The following is a 21,490-nucleotide window of genomic DNA, read 5'->3' as shown; positions in this document are numbered from 1 at the left end:
CAATAAGCTCAGGAAAACTATCTGGAAAGACATTTTCTATCACAGACCTTTATCCTTCTTTATTAGGTTCCTTGTTTACTCACAGTAGCCAATATAATTAGGAGATTTTTTTTTTCCAACAAAAGATACAGGATTAAAAAAAAAATCCATTCTCCAATGTTTTGATGGCTGATGTTTTTAGATTAAAAAAACACACCATACACATGAATAGTCTAAAACAAAGAAATTAATTTATAATTAAGATTTTTGCTAAAAAAATTGTGGAATATAAGCTCCTTAAGGGCAGAGACTACCTTTTGTTTTTGTCCCTCTATCTCCAGTGTCTGGTACAATTAGGCAGCTAAATAAGAGTTGGTTGAATTGAACTGAACAGCACCAAAATAAAGTACATGCATTGCTGAATGAATAAATGTCTGTTGTGTGGATGAATTCTCATTGACATTTAAACGAATGAATAAATTGTTGAAACGTATATCACCAGTATGATTTCAGAATTTGGCTTAGACAATAGAGATATAGTTTGTATAGTTATCTAGTAATGATGGCTAAAATTAGCACAAACTAAAAAGGGATCCTGCTAAGTCAGGGCTTCTTAACTTGGGATCCAATATTTAAATATTTAAAATATTTTGATATATAATTGAATATCATTTTTTTTTTTGCAATTTTATGTATTTTGTTTTGTGCATTTGAAGGCATCATACTGAGAAAGGACCCATAGACTTCACTAGATTGTCAAAGGAGTTCATGACAAAAAAAAGGTTTAACAACCTCTGTCTAAATGACCTCTGACAGTCAGAGACTGATGACTACCTTTTTACCATTTCATCACATGATTCAATTGCATCTTTTATTAAAGTCATCCTCTGATGCCTCTCTAAGCGTCTAGCAGATCCCATGCAGCTGCCAATAGTGGCCTTGGCAACAGATTGTCAATTGAGACACTCCCACCCTTAGGTATATTTGGAGAGGCTTCTAACAAGAAGGTTGGTCATCCAGAGAATGATTTATTTAGGGGCTATAGAAGCCCACGAACTATTTACCGGAGTAGAACTGGATACCTTTAATTTTGCTCATTCACAGACAGTCACTTATCCTTCACTGATTTACTAACAATTCCTGTCATCTTACTAAAAGAATGGATGCATACCCATTCTAAGAATACCCAGATAAAATCAGGATGGTTAAAAAAAAATGATAAGACTAGGTATATAGGGATGCTGCATCTTACAGAAGGATTTTTGCCTTACAAAAAGATTTGTTATGGTATTTCTTTAAACAATAAATTTCCTCAGTAAAACAAAGTGTGATACAAATTATATAGGACTTTTTCAGAAAAAAAGATCTATTGCTAGAGTAAGGTATGTCTGTAATAATAACATTTTTATTTAGGTTGGACCTAATAATATTATTACAAACCTTACCATAATATTCCTAATTCCATTATTATTCCACTCATGTGGGTTTGGCTCTGCTTTATCTAGCTTTTATACCCATTAGTTTACTTGAGAGTTATCATGGTACAGTAGATAGAAAGCCAGTCTTGGAGTCAGTGGGACCAGATTCAAGTCCTTCTTAGATGTACACTGATGCTGAAACCCTGGGCTAATCATTTAATTTCTCAGTATCCCAGTCAAATTCTCTGAAACTACAAAACAGAATAGACACTGATGTGCACTGGTGGAAGGTATCTGCTCATTAGGTATTCCCCAGACTAATGAGGTCACAGTTTTAATAACTTCCCCTCATCTACCCCTTTTCAAAACCCAATTATTCCTCCAAATCCTATTTATCCAAAAAAACAATTCTAGCAGTTCTAGAGAAACCAGCAAGGCAGATGTGCCTTTTCCTTTCCAACATGCATTTGCTCTACACCCAGAAGAGCATCCTGGTTGGTATAATTTAGGTGCAATGGCTACAAGCCAGGGTATGAGATTTAGCTTACATAGCATCTCTTTGTGCTGAGGAAACTAGTGCTAAACTGTTCATTACTTAGAAGATAATATTTGCTCCATTTTCACTTCCTCTTTATTTTTCTCTTATAAGCACTCACGTGTGTAAGATTATCTCCAGGGGTCTCTCAATTGTCCACTTTACTCTTAGCTTTAAAATTACTACTCTTTCTCCCATCAAATTCAATTCTCTCAATCAATCAATCCACAGGTTTTTACTGAGTATGTAATATAATATGTGCTCAGTAAATATATACTGAATGAATAACTATCGTAGACCTTTCCTTTCACCATCTATTGAGCAATAGACTTCAATATCTATTACTGTGATGAGAAATGTTTTCTATGGAGGAAATAAAATTTTAGGAAATTAATCTGAGATATGGAATGGGTTTATAGGTCACCTAAGGCACTTCTTGTAGGCAAAAGAATGTATTCTTGGATATGTGTGGGTACATTAATGTGTATGCATGTGTTTGTATATATATATACATGTATATACAAATGCACACATATAAACACACACACATATATACACACACACACACACACACACACACACATAAAACACATCCCCAAAAGTCTTCAAGCTATTTTAAAGCTAAAATTGCCCAAAGACTTTGGGGATCCCTTGCATTTTCATGGAGTTTTCAATTATTTTAGAAGACATCTTCTGGTTTAAAATGAACAGTTATCAGGAAACTTTTCTTGGAATTTTCCCTGTTTGGAGATTTTCTTAATTTTATCCCATCACTCCAGGATTTCTTTTTTAATCTCCTTGTGCCAGCTTGCAAATCTTTACAATATCTATAGACTTACCACGCCTCCTATCTCATTTATTTCCTGGCTATCTTTTATTTGAAAATAACAGCTTTAGTTTTATCTCTCTTCAAAAATCTGTAAATTCTTGTCTTTCTACAATTATATAAGTTATCTGTATAGTTCTGGTTATGTAAAAATCCTTTCCAATTTGTTGATATTTTAGTTGTATCAATGGAACCAAAGTGAATCCTACTGCTTTTGAAACTTCATAGTAACTCTGCTTTCCTGTCCTTTTCTCCACACACACATATGTATCCATATGTATCAACTCATAATAAGTGCAATAGTAACTCCTATCATTTCATAGTGGAATAGAAGACATAAAAAGAACAAAAAAATTTCTAGCTAGTGAGTAACAGAGTTCAGAGGAATCTGAAAGTGAATTCTTACTTGATTCAAAAATGTGTTACATTTACACACGGTGAGAATTGGATTGGAAAGAAGCTTTCCAAAGGTTTTTACTCAGGTTTCAACTGTGACGTCCTCTTTTGCCTAGAAAGAATGAGTTGTGTGTTTGTACCTTTTTCTCTATTCCCTTCTCTCCCAGTTTTCTTCAGTTAAGTTCAGAACTGAAATCAGAAATATTTCACCTGAAGCTAGCTCTGTTCAAGAATAGCAAATCCTATTAGAAACTTCTACTGTCATATGTCTTGGGAAAAAGGCCCAATTGCCTCAATCTAATTCTGGTTCTACAGAGAAGATAGAGACTTTAAAAATACGATTATTTTATTATAAGGAAAATGACCTCTCAAACCCTTCAAAAAACCCAAGCAAAAACAATATAACCCCATGTACCTTGTCTTCTCACTCCTTAGAGGTCTGTTTATAGATGAATACTGAATGACTCAGATGTTAAAATGTTTAATGGTATTCTAGAGACACAAATGTGAAAATGAAGACCTGCAGAAAAACTTCAGTGGAAAATCCAAAACCCACTCTGATTCATGAATGAACTTAGAATGCTAACTCTTTCAGACAAACTGTTGTGTCTAGAATGTTCCAGATGAAATGAAATGAATAATTACACCCTCACAGGTAATAAACAAAACCAAAATATAAACTAATTCACTTGAAACTCCAACCACATTTTTCCTTTTTACTGTGTATTTTAATAAATACATTTTTGACTCAAACACTACATTTGCATTGATTATAAGAATTTTAGAAAAGTGTTGTTAAATTTATAGAAATTTTAGCATACAAGAATACCTTAAAATACTCATTTTTATGTAACTTTTGGATGGAGACAAAATATAAATGTATGGGATTATTAATATTACTATTAAGTTATTAACATTGAAATATAAATGAGGTGTTTCACTCTATAGAGTGCTAGACCCAATATCAGGAAGAAGTGAGTTCAAATCCTTCCCCTCCCTTTTTTCTTCCCTTTTCTTCCTTCCTTGCTCCCTCCCTCTTTTCCTTCCTTCATTTCTCTCTCCCTCCCTTCTTCCCTTCCATTCTTCTTTCTTTCCTTCCTTCACCTTTCTATTCTTCTTACCCTTACCCCTGTCTCCTCCTTCCCTCTTTCCTTCCTTTCTTCCTTCCTTCTCTCCTTCCTTCCTTTCCTTCTTCATAAAAATGAAGTGATCCAATCTTACTATTTAAAAGATGTTTTTAATAAATCCAATCCAATACCATACACCAATTTCAGTACCTTAAAGCAGGAGTTTTTAATCTTTTTTGGATACCTTTGGTTATCTGGAAAAACCTATAACCACCAGGACTGTGATACTAATGGTTCTGAGACCTTGAGTAGCTACAATAAGGACTTGACATGAAGTAGTGTAAACATTCTTTGTATGTGTATTTATGGAGTCATGAAAATGGAAACTTTAGGAAAATGCCTAGAAGCAATTTTAACATTATATCCTTAATATTTCTGAATGGTCCTGGAACCTTGATAGAGACTTTCTCTTTGTTTTATAGTCCTGATTAGTATAAATAATGAATCCTCCTGAAGTAGACACATTTATTCATATTAATAATACTATTTAAAGTTGTGAGTATGTAAAACATGGTAATTCTAGCCCAATGGAAATATGAGGTGCAAATATTGCAATACTACTTTAATACAACTACTTTAGGGATTCATTATTTGCACTAATCAGGACCAACCTGTATTTACCCCCTGAAGAAGAAATTCCAACTTATTGATAAACACAGTCTGACCTAATGGATATAATGCATAGCAGAAAATATTCAGAAAGGGCTAGGGACTATCAGAGTTGCGAGAAGATGACATGTCCCTTGCTCTTAAAATATAGAATAAAAGTTATCCAAATTATGACAATACATATATTTACATATATATGCTTATACACTTACATGCATACATACACAAATATCTTTATCTGGGATATGGGGTGTATCCAGGGAAAACTAGTATCTATTGTGTTAGGGCTGCTTTCTACCTTTGATGTCCATCTGACTCAGCAAACTCTCACCAGTGGCTCCAAAAAGCTGTAGCAGGCACAGTAGCCATACCCCAGCAAACTGTTTTGGAAGATGGCCTAAGCCAGGGATAACTGAGGGGTCTCAAACCCATCGATAAGTTAGAAGGGTGTCTACTCCAAGTATGTGAAGGCTTCCCCTAGTGGATGAAAATAATTTTTCTAACATCCAGGATGGTACCTGTAGCACATGCTGTGGAGTTCTTGAGAGTTTGGTTGGACATCAAAGACCCCAAGACCATCCATTGCATCCCAAACCCTCACCAGTCATCTTGACTCTGTCCTACCATTGGACTGTGATGACTCTGGAAGAAAGAGTGAGGATGATGGCTTTGTGCAACTCTGTCTCACTTAAATCCAATCTACACATGGATCAAAAGACATCATCATACCATTTTACCATTTTTATCTGTCCCTAAATCCTGCCAAAGCAGCAGGTGGGGATACATTGGGAAATGTAGTCAGACAGTTCAGACTATGGGGTTCTGAGTGAAAACAGCAGGGGGGGTTCAGCAACCTCTCTTGGTGTCTGAGCATCCTTTTGAAGACCATACTGCTCACTTCCTGACATGAAGAAGGGGCTAGAAAAGGTGCCCTAAAAACTGTCTGCTTACCCAAACCCTGGTCTAATTATTACAGCAGGCAGAAATCCCACCCTGTAGTCAAAACACATAAAAATGGACAAAAACTTCTCCAGATGATTTTACTCACCACTGGTACATGTAATGTGTGCACACTTATAGACAACACAAAATTCTGTAGACCTGAAAGATGAACAGCTTTTGTTTTGAGAAAACTCAGTAGTTATTGCATCCAAATAGCAGCCCTGAGCGAAGCAAGACTGGCAAATGAAGGGCAGCTTACTGAAGCTGGAGGTAGATACATGTTTTTCTGGAGTGGTTGCAGCGAAGGAGAATGCTGCAAAGCCGGTGTAAGTTTTATAATCAAAACTAATCTATTCAACAAGCTCATATGCCATCCAAAAGGAGTAAATGATAGGCTCATGACAATGCAATGGCCACTGCAGGAAAACATCATGCCATCATCATCATTGACCATGTTCCCATCATGATGAATCCTGATGATGTCAAAGGAAAAATCTTATGAAGATCTGGAGACCCTCATCAATCAAAATGCCAAAAAAGACAAACATAATTCTGGGTGACTTTAATGCCAGAATAGGCTCAGACTACTAGACTTGGCAAGGAATCTCTGGGAGGATTAGAAATGGAAATAACAACAGCAATGATCATTTACTACTGAAGACTTGTGCATGTCATGGCCTTATCATCACCAGCATGGTTTTCTATTTATTTAAATGCAATAAAACTTTGTGATTGCTACCCTGCAGCAAACATTAGCATTTAATAGACTATGAGACTGTAAGGAGAAGAGACAGGATATGAGAGTGATGAAGGCAATGTGTGGTGCAGAGACATTCTCTCCAAGGTAAATATTCAGTTCAACAAAAGTGATGGCCCCAAGGCAAAATGACTACCAGAAGAATTGATGTCAACAGATAAGACCATTTCTCTGAGAAGGAAAAGTTTGTTGATAACTTAGAGGCAAAGTTGAGCCAACTCACAATTGGCAACAATGGAACAGAAAAGGAAGGGGCTGCTTTCAGAAATCTGGTGTACCTCACTGCATTTGCTCATTTGGGTCAGAACACTAGCAAACATCAAGATTGGTATGATGAAAATGATGGGGAAATTCAGAAGCTGTTAAATAAAAACAAGAACTCCACAGAGTTTACCAGCAAGATAATTTATCTGCTTCTAAGAAGATAGCATTTATTTCCATGAAAAATAAAGTACAAGCAAAGCTTAAAGAGATGCAGGAGTCTTAGCTCAGTAAGAAGGTATATGAAATTCAGTTTAATGCAGATAACAACAATCCAAAGTGGTTTTATGATGGTCTGAGGGCTATCTATGGGTCAAAGACCAATGGTGCTTTTTCTACTACTCAATGCTGATGGGGCCACTTTGATTAGTAATAAGAACATGATCCTAGAAAGATGAGTTGAACACTTCTACAGAGTTCTCAATAAATCATCATCAATCAATCAACCTCAGGGTGAAATCAACCTCCTAGTTGAAATTCCAACTGAAGAAGAGGTTTTGAATGCCACAAGGCTCTTCATGTGGCAAAGCAGCTGGTGCTGATTCTATTCCAGCTAAGATTTATAAAGTGGGAAGTCCACTGCTTTATATAAAAGCTGCATTAAATTTTCCAGATTATGTAGCAAGAGGAGGTGATCCCCCAGGAGTTTAAGAATCTCTCCATTATCTATCTCTATAAAGACAAAGGAAATATATTGTCCTGTAACAATCACAGCAAAATCTCTCACTTAGTTACAGATGGCAATATTCTTGCCAGAGTGCTGCTTACAAGTCTGATTGATATTTCATCTGGAAGATGGTCATCTGTCTGAGAGCCAATATGTCTTTAGAAAGGACTGAAAAACAGTCCATATGGTGTTTGCTGTCCGACAGCTCCAGAAGAAATGCCAGGAGCAGAACAGGGGTTTTTATGCAACATTTACAGATCTGACCAAGACCTCTGATATTGTTATTTGCAAGAGTTTATGGAAAATTATGTCAAAATTTGGTTGCTCAGAGAAGTTCATCAGTATCGCATGTGACTTTCACAATGGATGCTTGCCTGGGTTTTGGATAATGGATGATGCTTTCATAATATCCCAGTCACCAATGGAGTGAAACAAGTGTGTGCTTGCTTTTCTCATCAATAATGATGGACATGGCATCAAGGTCAGCTACCTCCCTAACAGCAAATTCTTCAATTTGAAAAGGCTATAAGCCAAGACTAAATGGAGGGATTGCTGCGTGTGTGACTTTGTTTCCAGATGACTCTGTGCTCAGTCCAGTCTCTAGAGCAAGATATCACAAAATATGGATTGATTCTCTGCTGCTTGTGCTAACTGTGGCCTAATAATAAACACCAAGAAAACACAGGTGCTCCATCAGCCAGCACCACATCATCCATAGGTGGAACCACTGGTTGCAGCAATTGGAGAAGTTTTGAGTACTGGGGATAAGTTCACTTACTTTGGCAGTATACTTTGCAGGGATGTCCACATTGATAATGAAATTGACAGCTCTATGCTTGGAAGGCACCAAAGGAAAATGTAGGAGAAAAAAAATATTAGACTGACCACCAAACTGAAGGTCTATAAAATAGTTCTGTTAATCTCATTGAAGTAGCTCAAAAGAAATTTGAGATGGAGAACTTTAGAGACTCCATTCCCTATATTCATATGGATTATCCGGACATTTGAGATATTAGAAATTTCTTTTGTCTCCTGTTAGATTCCAAACTAGCTATTTTAAAGAACACCTTTGTCCAATCTTAGGCCATTTTTTCTGCTGATAAAAGTTTTTGTTTCTCTACAACATGAAATGACTTGATTGAAAAGTGAAAATTTCAATTAAATAGCCTTGTGTGGGAAGAGGTCATTTATATAATACAAAAAACAAAAACAAAATCAACAACGTAATAAGCAAGCCATTTAATTCCTTTACTTTCCTTGGCTGAAAGGCTGAAAGAATGAGCAGAACCAGTTATCTGACATGCTCTTCCCTACTGCCCCCCCCCACCCCCATCACGTGGACACAATCCAAATCAAGAACCAGAAGGAACTACTTGTTTTGACCAAGACCAAAAACATTACTTAATAAGAGAGATTAGGATTCAGAAGAAATAGATTCTGAGTACATTCAGTCAATATTTAATTAAAGTGTTACATATTATCATTACCATTGTTCAAACAACTTAGTAATCATGCTGAAACAAAAGGTAGATATTTTGGGGGCTTTTGGAAGAGAATACACACACACACACACACACACACACACACACACACACTCACTCTCTTTCACTCTCTCTCCACTATTTGAAGTTAGGCAAGGTGGGGATTTGAGAATTTTATAGCCATTAGGCAGATGATTAAGGGAACAAAAGGATCAATAATGGATGGCCTCTATCTTTTCCTCAACCCTTAGATTCCATTTCAGTCAAGAAAGAGCCTATCCATCTATAACCAGAAAGTTCCAATATTACAGTAACAAGCTATGATCTCAAAAGAATCTGTAATATGCCCCAAAGCCACTAAATTGTGTGCATAGCCTTTGACCTAACAATATTCCCATTAGGTCTATATTCCAAAGAGATCAAAGAAAGGAGAAAAGCACCACCATGTACAAAAATATTCATAACAGCTCTTTTTTTTTCCCCTTAGGCTTCTGATAACATTTTGTGAGTTATTTTTTTTTGTTATAGCTTTCTATTTACAAGTTATATGCATGGGTAATTTTACAGCATTGACGATTGCCAAACCTTTTGTTCAATTTTTCCCCTCCTTCCCCCCATCCCGTCCCCCCGATGGCAGGTTGACCAATACATGTTAAGTATGTTAAAGTATAAATTAAATACAATATTAAACATACATGTCCTAACAGTTATTTTGCTGTAAAAAAAGAATCAAGAGTTTGAAATAGTGTACTATTAGCCTGTGAAGGAAATAAAAAATGCAGGTGGACAAAAATATAGGGATTGGGAATTCTATGTAATGGTCCATAGTCATCTCCCAGAGTTCTTTTGTGGGGTGTAGCTGGTTCAATTCATTACTGATCTATTGGAGCTGATTTGGTTCATCTCATTGTTGAAGAGGGCCACGTCCATCAAAATGGATCATCATATAGTATTGTTGTTGAAGTATATAACGATCTCCTGGTCCTGTTCATTTCACTCAGCATCAGTTCATGTAAGTCTCTTCAGGCCTTTCTGAAATCCTCCTGCTGGTCATTTCTTACTGAACAATAATATTCCATAATATTCATATACCACGGTTTATTCAGCCATTCTCCAATTGAAGGGCATCTACTCAGTTTCCATTTCTGGCCACTACAAACAGGACTGCCACAAACATTCTTGCACATATAGGTCCCTTTCCCTTCTTTAAAATCTCTTTGGGATATGAGCCCAGTAGTAACATTGCTGGATCAAAGGGTATGCACAGTTTGATAATATTTTGAGCATAGTTCCAAATTGGCTCCAGAATGGCTAGATGTATTCACAGGTCCACTAACAATGTATTAGTGTCCCTGTTTTCCCACATCCCCTCCAACATTCTGCATTATCTTTCCCTGTCATTCTAGCCAATCTGACAGGTGTGTAATGGTATCTCAGAGTTGTCTTAATTTGCATTTCTCTGATTAATAATGACTTGGAGCATCTTTTCATATGGCTAGAAATAGTTTCAATTTCTTCATCTGAGAATTGTCTGTTCATATCCTTTGACCATTTATCAATTGGAGAATGGCTTGATTTCTTATAAATTAGAGTCAATGCTCTCTATATTTTGGAAATGAGGCCTTTATCAGAACCTTTGACTGTAAAAATGTTTTCCCAGTTTATTGCTTCCCTTCTAATCTTGTCTGCCTTAGTTTTGTTTGTACAAAAACTTTTCAATTTGATATAATCAAAATTTTCTATTTTGTGATCAGTAATGATCTCTAGTTCTTCTTTGGTCATAAATTCCTTCCTCTTCCACAGGTCTAAGAGGTAAACTATCCTATGCTCTTTCAATTTATTTATAATCTCATTCTTTATGTGTGGGTCATGAACGCATTGTGACCTTATCTTGGTGTACGGTGTTAAGTGTGGGCCAATGCCTAGTTTCTGCCATAATAATTTCCAATTTTCCCAGCAATTTTTGTCAAATAGTGAATTCTTATCCCCAAAACTGGGGTCTTTGGGTTTGTCAAACACTAGATTATTAAAGTTATTGGCTGTTTTGTCCTTTGAACCTAACCTATTGTACTGATCAATTAGTCTATTAGCCAATACCAAATGGTTTTGGTAACTGCTGCTTTATAATATAATTTTAGATCTGGTCCAGCTAGACCACCTTCATTTGATTTATTTTTCATTAATTCCCTTGAAATTCTTGACCGTTTGTTTTTCCATATGAACTTTGTTGTTATTTTTCTAGGTCATTAAAATAGTTTTTTTGGGAGTCTGATTGGTATAGAGCTAAAAAAATAGATTAATTTAGGTAGTATTGTCATCTTTATTATATTTGCTCGTCCTATCCAAGAGCATTTAATATTTTTCCATTATTAACCATTAATAATGTTTAGATCAGACTTAATTTGTGTGGAAAGTGTTTTGTAGTTTTGCTCATAAAGTTTCTGATTTTCCCTTGGCAGATAGATTCCTAAATATTTTATACTATCAGTAGTATAATGGAATTTCTCTTTGTAACTCTAACTGTTGGATTTTGTTAGTGATATATAAGAATGCTGATGACTTATGTGGGTTTATTTTGTATCCTCATAGCAGCTCTTTTTATGGAAGCAAAAAATTAAAATTGGAGGGGAGGTCCATCAATTGGGAATGGATAAACAAGTTATAGTATATAAAAATGATAGAATACTATTGTGCTGTAACAAATGATGAAGGTTTTGGAAAAACTAACAAAGACTTGTATGAATGAATGCAAAGTGAAGTGAGCAGAATCAGGAGAACACAGAATACACAGTGACAGCAATATGGTAAAGATAAAACTGCAAAAGACTAAGTAACTGATCAACAAAAAGACCTACTGCAATTCCCAAAGACTCATGATTAAATATGCCATCTATTCTTAGAGAAAGAACTGATGGACTCATACTGCAGATTGAAGTATAATTTCTTTCTTTCTTTTCCTTTTCTGGGAGACAGTGAAATGGGAAAACATGGCTATGGTAGAAATCTGTTTTTTATGACTTTATATTCATAACAGACTTATTTCTTGCCTTTGTAGTTGGATGGGGAAGGAAGTGAAAAGGGAAAAAATTTGGAACTGAAAATAAAATCGAATTAAAAATTTTTAAAAAGGAAAGAGTAAAAATTTATTTAAAAATAAACATTTATAAGATACCTGTTACGTGCCAGGTATTATGCTGAGCACTTTCCAGATATCATCTCATCTGATCCTCATGACAATCCTGGGAGTTAAGTAGTGATAATATCACCATTTTACAGTGCAAGAAACCAAGACAGACAGAAGTTAAGTGTCTTGCCCAGATTCTGAAGATGGATTTGAACTCAGGTCTTATTGATTTCACAGTCCCAGTACTCTTTCCACTGTACATAACTCAGCTATCTTAAAGAACAGTATTCTTTGAAATTTGTGGATGAAAGAAATTATGAATACGGAAAAGCACAGTTGCTCATTATTCTCTCAGAATTCAAGATCTGGTTTGGATCTAGAAGGAAGTAAGGAGATAAACACTTATTAACTGCTTACTATGTACCAGGACAGTGCCAAGTGCTTTATAAACATCATTTCATTTAATCCTCATAGCAACTCCTACAGAGTAAGTATTGTTAATATTCCTACTTTCTAATGGAGAAAACTGAGGCAAAAATTAAATAATGTGCTAAAAATTATGCAGTTAATAAATGAAGGAGGATTTGAATTCAAGTCTTTATGACTCCAGATCCAATGAGCTATCTACTTAGTAAAAGTTCATAGGATTTAAGAGTTAGTTGTGCATAGAGGAAAAAACTATGGAAGTAAAGGGACTTGTCAAGTCCCTCAGACAATAAGTGGCATGGCCACAAATTAGGTAGATTTGGAAATGGAAAATTTTGTTATGATAAAATTATTTTTAAAAAATAGTATTTTATTTTTTCAAATACATGCAAAGGTACATTCACCTTTGAAAAACTTTGTGTTCCAAATTTTCCTCCCTCTCCTCCCTCCTTTCCAAGGCAGCAAATAATCTAATACAGATTAAACATGTGCAATTCTCTTAAACATATTTCCATATTTGTCATGCTGTGAAAAAAACCCAAACATATCAAAAAATACAAGAAAGGAAAAAAAAGCAAACAAATAACAAAAAAGGTAAAAATACTATGCTTTGATCCACATTCAGTCTTCTTAGTTTTCTCTCTGGATGTGGATGGCACTTTCCATCATGTCTATTGGAATTTCCTTGAATCACCTCATTGTTGAAAAGGGTCAAAACCAAATGATTAATTTCTACATGTATTCACTTGCCCTTGGTAACCCTTCAGCTAACCACACAATCAAGCCCCTTCTGTCAGTTCCCCACGGGCAGACAGAGCTGGATCATTTAACTCATTTAATAATTTTGCTTTTCTATTCACCTTCAGTTTGTTTGGAATTATTTCTATTATTTCTTTCTTTTCATTCATTGTCTCTTTTGGCATTCATTACTCATAGCTTATATGATGTTTTCTATTTTCTTCTAATATTTTTTCCACTACTTACTTGACTAGTTTAAAGTACCTGAAGGAAGAAGTTGTAGTCTCTCCCCTCCACTTATTTCATTCCTGAAGGTCTGTAAGGACCACTATGCAATCCCCCTATCTACTCTTTTTATTTTTTTGCGACTAAAGAAATAATTGAAAGTCTCTGGGAGTGGAAACCATACTCACCACTTGTGAAGTAAGGCTATTTAGTTGTTTTTTCAGTCATTATTCAGTCGTGTCCGACTCTTCATGACCTCATTTGGAGTTTTGTTGGCAAAGATCCAGGGAGGGGGTTGATTTGCTATTTCCTTCTCTGGTTCATTTTACGGATGAGGAAACCAAGGCAAACAGGATTAAGTGGCTTGCCCAGGGTTACACAACTTGTAAGTGTCTTTAGACTCATGAAGATGAGTCTTCCTTACTCCAGGTCTGGAGCCCTATCTATTACACCACCTAAATGACCTATTTTACTCCTCTTTTAAAGGAAGGCCAGGAACTCTAAGAGAAGGAATTTAACAACTTGGAAACTGAAAGATAAGGGTTAATGATGAAAATACCTAAATTTGGTTTTACTTAGAACAATCTCCACTTTGCCCGGATTCCATCACATACCTTTCTCCATGGGGAAATCATTAGAAATAAATGACATGCAAAGTGCGCCATAAAGCATCTGAGTCAAACTAAGGAGAAGATGACTCAACGGATTGTTTTACATTTTAATAGGACACACTGTGGATTTGTAGTTAGCATATGGTTACTGCAGTCTTGATTTCCCTCCCCCTAAAATAGTTCTCCTGAAGCAAGGAGGAGGAGGTTACTAGAACCTGACAGGAATTATTCTTAGGAAATAAACCAAGGTCAATCCGCACAAATCTGCTTACAAAAACCAAGAGTGGCCAAATTCAGCAAGAACCAGCAAGAAGGAAAGCTGTGTTTTGTAATGCTGGACTGCTTAATTGCAACATTAACACCAAACTCAAAGGCAACAGTCTTAAAAACTCTGTTATGGTAATTAGTTGGCTATGTTTTCTCAAGAAAAACAAAACAACAACTTCCCAGAGTTGTGGTTTTCTTTTCTTACATTTGTTTGTTTTCTAATCTAGGAGGACTTTACCCTGTGGAAGTGCTGTGAGGCCATGACAAGCCACAGTGATAATGTTGGGCTCTAGGTTTTGAGTGGAGAAGCCAAGAGGCAGTAACAGGAGTTTTATTCTTTGGACGACACTTTCTTGGCCAGTTATTGCTAATGGGATACTAGACTTCTCCTTCCTACTCCCTCTCCCCCAATAGAAACTGTGGATAAAGATATATTAAACTGGATCTGGAAGCTGGGGTAATGATGGAACTAACTGCATGTTAAGTCCACACCCTCGACTGATAGAAGGAGAAAATTTGCATCCCAGTAGTTGCTCATGTTTAGCTATATTAAAAAAATAAAACTATTTTTCACATTTCTGGATATTTGCTCCCACTTCCCCAGAAACCTTAAATTGTAACAAATAAAAAAGTCTCATCAGCAAAATGGATCAACAAAACAGGTTAGTCTAACATCATATGCAACACTCCATACCCATGGATTACCACCTCTTTCCCAGATCACAAGAGTGGTCAGTGCAATTGTTCTGGGTTTGACAGCCTTCTAGGGTGATTTCCATCTGTACTGCTGTTGTGCTTGTTCATACTGTTCTCCCAATCTGCTTTTTTCACTCTGTTGTCAGGTCAGACTTAATTTTCTCAGTTACATTTTGAATGGAATTACAACTCTTTACACCTGTGTAGCTTGGTCAGGAGCCGGAATGAGTTTATTAAGTAAGTCGATTTAGAAGTTTGGAGGAAAGGGGGAAATGTGGCCCAGCCAAAATACCATTAAGATATATTTTCTGAAAAATGAAGCTCCTTCCACCACATTTTGCTTTACAAGAGTAATGATTCAATGGTCACAAGGCTTTAAAGCTTACAAACAAATTGTGAAGATGACACAGTGGGTCATTTTACCTGTGATAAAAATGAGATTTAGGCAAGGTAAGTGATTTGCTAGGATTATATTATGGCTTGTGATTATAACAACTCAGTTGCTTCAGATCATAGATTATAGATTTGTCAAGGATGTTAGAGGTGATTTGAGTCCAGAATCAAAGCAGACTAGGGCTGCCCCTTCATATTTTCTGTGGGGATACGCACAGGTTCATGAAGTTAAAAGTGGCAAATGTGTTAGACAATTAAAATTCAAAACGGCATCAGATTTAGGCAGCATCTGAACAATTCAAAGAAGGAATCTGATTTGAACTTCATTTAGGAGAGGTTTGGGGTAAAGAAGTTTTGATTTCAATTTGAGCCTCTGTCTTTATCACCTTTTTCTTTTTTTCTTCTCTTTGTTCCCCCCCCCCCCATTTTAAATGATTAAACCCAAGAGATGGAAACTATTGGCTGGCAGTTTGTTAAATCCCAAATTGGATAATAAAAGCACTTGAACCATCTGTTACTATAACAAGAGGTCAATGGAGCTAGAATGTTAACATATAGGTGAAATACTCTCTAGGGAGTATAGTGGGAAAATAGAGAGAGCCAAAGCAAAGAAGAATTAAAGAAGAGAAAAAAAGTCCAAATTTTCAGTTTTCCTATTCCTATCCTTGGCATTTTCTCAAAATAATGCTTCCCACTACCAAACTGGTAGGTCACTACAGGTGATATGAAATATAAACTATAATGCACAAACCCATTCTAAGTTTGATGAAATACATTCCATAGCAAATTTGCTGCCAAATTAAATTTCTGTAAAGTGAACCAAATTTTCCTATTGATTTTCATTTCACATTCAGAGATACATTCCCAAAGGAAAAAAAAAATCTCCCTAATAAGATGAGTTGGAGACTTTGGGTTAACAAGAAGATAAGATGATGGCTAATCCAAAGCTATGTAGTTGTTGGGAAATTCTAGGTCTGCTGGGAATGTTTTGCAACACTTTCTGAACTTTCCAGTGCTTAACTAAATCCAAAGTTTCCTGGATGCTGGAAAACCTCCTCTTCCTTTCAGCTCTGCTACTTACTAGACTACAGGATCTTATACATGGGAACCATGACTCCACTTAAATCTGTTGGAACACAGTTCCTTCTTTTTTAATTTGTGTATGTAATATGTTGAATATCTAAGCTTCAACACATATATGAATTATTTCTTTGAGTTTGAAATTCAAGGCTAAAGCCATATATATATATATATATATATATATATATATAGTTTATATAGGGGACACACACACACACATATGTATGTGTGTGTGTGTGTGTATATATATATAGTTTATATAGGGGACACAGTGATTGGATTGTTTGAATAGGGTTGAAGGAGGGAATGCAAATGTCTACAATTGTTCCTGCTTAAGTTGGTGATCAGGGGTATAATGGTTTCTGGAATAATTTTCAGGGATCCAGACTAGCATCCAAGTAGTATGATAGGAATTTAAAAAAATGTTTCACCATAATGCAAATGAGTTTAGAGAATTAGAAGAGGAAAAAATAGTTCAAAGGCTTGATTTAAATGCCAATGGCTTTTCTAGGTAGTTGTCTGGGTTCTGGAATTTAAAAACAGCAGAAATAGCCCTCTAAGGCCATGAGTTAAAAGATTTAGAAACCCTTAGAAATTCAAGTTACAGCTTAATACACAGCAGCAGGAGAAAGTAGCTTGCAGCTTGGTTATACAAGCAGATCCAGGGAGACATTTGATTTGAGGAGAATCTTTAAAACATTTTGTTTTCCATTAAACTGTGAGCTCCTTAATAGAAGAGACTATTTCCCCCTGCCTCCACCTCTCACCTTTTTTCTGTATCTCCAATGCTTAGCATATTGTCTAGGACCTAACAGGGGCTTAATGAACACTTGATGGCTGACAATTACGTGTTTTGTTAAAATGGACATAAAAATAGACATGCTGTATGTATTCTTTATAACTCTGTCACTTGAATGACTGAAGTTGTGATTTGCTATAGAAAATTGTTGAAGAGAATGTATTGCTTTTTTATATTTTCATCAAGGATACCCCCCAAAAATATACATAGGTCAAGTTCATAAATGTTTTATAGAGAAGAAAAAAGGCATGTAGATTGGAAGCTGCTACTGCATATTTTTTTGCCTTTTGGGAAAAAGTTCTATCTTTTTTTATTCTTTTAGTATTGAGGATCAGTGTAAGCTGGTTGAATTTCTTTTGAAATTTGGAAGGTGATATCATAGAAGGATCATTAGATCTGGGTTCAAATATAGACTCATTATTTGTGTAACCTTGCACAAAATCACTTTACTTCTATTCATGTTCCTTACCTATAAAATGAGGAGACTAGACTTGATTTTTTATTTTTCTCTTCCAATTCTACACCTATATGACATCAGTGGCTCTTTGGGGGAAGCAAGTAACTGTGCTGGAGGCAAAAGGGCACTTCAGCAGAGACACGGGTTCAGGAACAGACTTGCTCTGGCTAGGAACATATACCTGATGCAGGTATTTCCTTTTTGTGTCCCTTTTCTGACTGCAGTGTTAGAAGGGACTCATGTGGCATGAGATAGATCTTTCTGGTCCCTTATTTTGCTGTGCTGTTTGATGACGCATCTTTTCTTAGAACAAATGTTGGAGAAGGAAATGGCAAAACACTCCCATATCTTTGCCAAGAAAACCCCAAATGGGGTCATAAGGAGTCAGACACAAATGGAATGCTTGAACCACAAGAAGTCCTTGATTGGCCTGGTGAGGGAGGGGAGGCAGCCAGGTGATGCACTCAGTACTAAGCTTAAATGTGGAAAAGAGTATCTTCCTTATTTTTGTAGGTAATCCTCACTCTGGAAGTATACCATACTGGAAAGACCATGGCAGTTTAAATGCTTGGCTTCTAATTCTAGCTTCTTTTTAGTATGATGGTGCCACATGTGCTTGGTCCCTGGGTAGCATACCAACTGGGGCATGGGCAGACAAGACACATGGGGGAGGAAGATCAGGAAGGGTTACAATTCAAGCCTTGATCCAAGGATGAGAAATTAATAAACACTACATTAATAATTCTATCTAATTTCTTTTTCTTTCTTTTTTTCCTCTTCAAGGCAATGGGGTTGAGTGACTTGCTCAGGATTACACAGCTATATTAATTAAGTGTCTAAGGATGGATATGAACTTAGGTCTTCCTGACTCCAGGGCCGGTGTTCTATCCATTGTGCCATCTAGCTGCCCCTACTATCTGAGCTCTTTACTCCTATCTCTTTACCCTCTTGCATTCTGCATTAATGGTGTTATAAAGGAGATAGTTTCACATATATCAGAAAGGGTCTGTCTGCTGGCTGCAGTCATATTTGGGATGGGTGAATGTGTGTATATGTGTATCTTTGTTGTCTGTAATGCCAGAGCATCTATTGGGCAAATGCTCCTTTCCTGCCACTGAAGCCCTGCCCCTTCCCTTTACCCCCATGGTGTTAGTTGTGACCTTATCAATTGGCTACTTGTCTTCCGTGAATCTAAATTTCTTTATCCGGTTTCTGAGGCTAATGACATTCAGTAGACTATAGATTCCCAGAGGACATGGAGCTGGCCAACTTTCTGTTTTTACTTCTCTCAGTATCTAGCATATGGGCTTTCACAGAATGGGCACTTGAGAAATGTCTGCTGAATAAATGGAAAGGAGGTGGCAGTGTGTGGATAGTGGGAACACATTGCATTTAGAGGACCTAACCTCAAGTCCTAGCTCTACCACTCAAGACCCGTGGAATCTTTAAGGGACCAGACCTTGCTCAAGCTCAGTTTCTTCATATATAAAGTCAAGATGTGAAACTAAATTCCCAATTTCTTTAAACTGTAGTTCATCACCCTATATGGGGTCTTGTCACAATGTGAGGGTCATGAAATTATGATTTATTATCAGTAAATGCTTGATTTTTATATCTATTGTATATACCTATATTCCCAGGGTTATGTAAAAAATTTTCAGGCAAAAAGAGGTTGCAAGTAGAAAAAGTTTTAAGAAACCCTAGACCTTCTGGATCTAAGTTTAACATGGTGTTAGTGTGTTATTGTTTAAGTTATCTGATTGTTTGGGGCTTGGGGTTTTCTCAGCAAAAATACAAATGGTTTGTTATTTCTTTCTCCAGCTCATTCTACAGATGAGGAAATCAAAGCAAAAAGGGTTAAATGATGCTCAGAGTCACAACAGCTAGGAAATGTCTGAGACTGAATATGAACTCAGGTCTCCCCAACTGCTAGTGCCTGTTTGTTCCCTCACCAAAATTACCTTGTATTTACATGTCATTAGACACAAACCTTTTATAGTATGTCTACATGTTGTTGTCTTAAATATAACATAAGTCCATCAAGGGTAGAACTCTTCAGTGTTTTTCTCTGTATTCCCAGCATCCAGCACTGGGAGTGATACAGGAGTCCATAACAGTTTTTGGATTATTTACTTCTGGAATGTTGTCATAATAGTTTTGTATGCTGATAAGCAATGATGAACTAAAAACAACTATCTGCTTAGGAATCATGTATTTTTCTCCTAGAATTTTGATAGGTGGAAAAACCCTCAGTGACTCCTAGTAACCTGCACACGAAAAACACCCATGTAGCTGACAAATGTCATGAGCCTCCATGGACTTGAAAACCTCCAAGGAGAGGACACTCATCTTATTCCTGGACAGTTCTAACAGTTAAGTAAATCTTTCTTGATATCAAGCTAACACTGACCTCTGCACCTTTCACCTTTGATCCTGGTTTTGCCCTCCAGGGCCAAATAGAACAAACCTAGGCCCTTTTCTCCACATGACAGACCTTCAAATATTAAATAACTAACAGGTTTCCCCTAAATCTTCTCTTCTTCAGGTTAATTGTGACTGGTCACTTTAGCTGATTCTCATGAGATACAGACACTAGGCTCTTCCCCATCATGGTTGCTCTCTAGTTTACTAATGTTCTTAAACTATGGTGCCCAGAAGCGAACACGATATTCCATAGGAGGTCTGACAGGGTGGAGTACAGCAGGATCTGTTCCTAGAAGTTATGCCCCAGTAATGCTGCCCACAATTGCATTAGCTTTTTTTCACTGCGTATTATCACAGTCTTAATCTTATGCTGAGCTTGAGGTAGTCTGCTAAATCTTCCAGATCTTTTTCAGAATCATTGGCTTCCTTCATCTTATAAGTTGATTTTTTTTGGTGCCCAACTTAACCTTTATTTCTACTAAATTTCATTTTGTTTGAGTCACACTGTTGTCCTAGATCGTCAGATTTCTTTTGGATCTTGGCTTTGTCATCTACCTCTCGGCTTGGTGCCATCTTCTCCAAATTTGATGAGCGTGACATCGGTACCTTGAATCAAGTCACTGATAAAATTTTTCAACAGCATAAGATCAGGCATTTATCCTCTGATGGCAAATTCCTGACACACTGACACTGAATCATTAACAAACATTTTCTAAGCACAATTACCCAACCATAAATGAGAGTGTATGATTGTATTGTCTGATTCATCTTTTCCACAAGATAGTATTGGATATTAAAAAAAATTGTAAAATTTAGTAAACTGCATCCATAGCATTTCCCTAATCTACTAGTTTAGAATATTGTAGAGAAGCAATGATGCTGGCCTAATGGCCTACTATGACCTATTTTTAAAGGAACTATGCCAGCTATTTGTAATAACTGCCTCTCTAGCTATATGTTTGGCAACTATCTCTTTAATAATCCTTCCTCAAAATTTCCCAGGAAGTCAAGTTATTGAACTATAGTGTTTTTTTTTTCTGGTGAAGCAATCCGGGGTTAAGTGATTTTTTAGGGTCACACAGTGTCAGGTGTCTGAGGCCAAATTTGAACTCTGGTCCTCCTGATTCCTGGGCTGGCATTTTAACCACTGTGCCACCTAACTACCCCTCCTTTTGGACTATCCTGTTTTCCATGGTCTTTCAAATATCATTGACAATGTCTCAGCAATTACATCTCTATGAAATAAGTACAG

The 21,490-nt window shown here is 36.4% G+C and overlaps 1 protein-coding gene across 3 annotated transcripts in view; it reads right to left on the bottom strand.

The window, feature by feature from the left end:
* BACH2 (BTB domain and CNC homolog 2) overlaps window positions 1-21,490 on the bottom strand; it is a 416,861-nt gene that overhangs the window by 99,461 nt on the left and 295,910 nt on the right. The window lies entirely within an intron of this gene.

Source organism: Sarcophilus harrisii, chromosome 4 (genome assembly GCF_902635505.1).
Source record: "Sarcophilus harrisii chromosome 4, mSarHar1.11, whole genome shotgun sequence".
Lineage (NCBI taxonomy): Eukaryota > Metazoa > Chordata > Mammalia > Dasyuromorphia > Dasyuridae > Sarcophilus > Sarcophilus harrisii.
This window is presented reverse-complemented; position numbering and strand designations above follow the sequence as displayed.